This window comes from Carassius gibelio, chromosome B10 (assembly GCF_023724105.1).
Source record: "Carassius gibelio isolate Cgi1373 ecotype wild population from Czech Republic chromosome B10, carGib1.2-hapl.c, whole genome shotgun sequence".
In the NCBI taxonomy this organism is placed as follows: domain Eukaryota; kingdom Metazoa; phylum Chordata; class Actinopteri; order Cypriniformes; family Cyprinidae; genus Carassius; species Carassius gibelio.
In genome coordinates this window covers 2,147,064-2,148,423 of record NC_068405.1, presented here as the reverse complement: position 1 = coordinate 2,148,423, position 1,360 = coordinate 2,147,064, and positions in this window count along the sequence as shown.

Sequence of the window (1,360 nt, the reverse complement as noted above, 5' to 3'; positions counted from 1 at the left end):
AATACATCATGTAAAGGTGCAATGGTCTATAATTGTTTACATTAAATAAATGCAGAAGAGCAAACTATACAAATATATTACCTGTAAAATCTTAATTTACTGTAACCTGAACCATAAAATATGCATACAGCTGGAACCAACATAATTGATTCAAACTATATACACAAATTGTTTAAAGTAAAAGATTAAAAAACAGGTGCAATGGTCTTGAATTGTATATTATAAATAGATGCAAAGGAGCAAACACAGACACATGTGCAACTATATGTTAATGTTTATTTGCAATAACCTTCACACATTTTTGGAAACAGCAGTATTTTTTTTTTTTTTTTTTTATAAAAAGTGCAAACTATATACAAATATGAGCATGACAGTGCAATGTATTAATGTGCAATGATCTACAATTATTATCAAAAATAGATGCAAAAGAGAAACTTCACAAATGATGCAAACTATCTCCATCTGGTGGCCATTATTGGTACTAAGAATTGCAAGCTTGATTTATAAGTTATGATAGTTTTAATTTTATGCTGGCTCTTGAAAATGATAAAGCTATGAAACTTACTGTGCTTCCTTCAAATGATGACTTATACGTATATAAAACATTATGAAGAGTTGGAATGAAAAATGTTAAAGATATAGTAAAATAAATATTGTATTTTTTTTATGCTACTTTAATAAATCGCTGTCACAGGATGTTAGAGGTCAGTATCAAATGAGTTTGAAATTATAATTTGCAGCACAAATAAGGTTTTTTAGGATTTTTAAAAATCCCTAAAACTGTCAGAAAAGGATAAGGCCTAAGATTTCTATGTGAGTGGCTAAATTTATTTGTTTTTATAACTATAATGCATAAACTATGAAATTATACAAAATGTATAAAAAAGTACAACAGTTATTGTTTTCCAATGTTTTTTAATGTTTTTTTTATTTACATTTTAAAAAATTAGCCTACTGCAATCATTCTATACAGCTTGAATAAAACCTGTTAATATGTATTATAGACCACTGTAACTGTGTATAATCTAACAAACTATTTTATTATGAAAATAAAAGTGTGTACACCCAATAAATTGGACGATAAAGAAATTGCTAACAATAGTATAATAGAGCATGTTTTAGGTTTTTAGGCGTTTAGATGCAGAAATGGACAAATCAAATGTAAAATAAAATGTGATTGATTTAATTAAATATAGATTAATTCTTGTTAGAGCAAAAAATAAATAAATACGTACACACATAAAAAAAGCAGCCAAGATGAATGAGTTTCCTTTTTTATATGTAGATTAAAATTGAATACAGAAGCAGCTGGTATATGCGGTCACTTAATATTAAAATCCAGTAGATCCACTTCAGATTT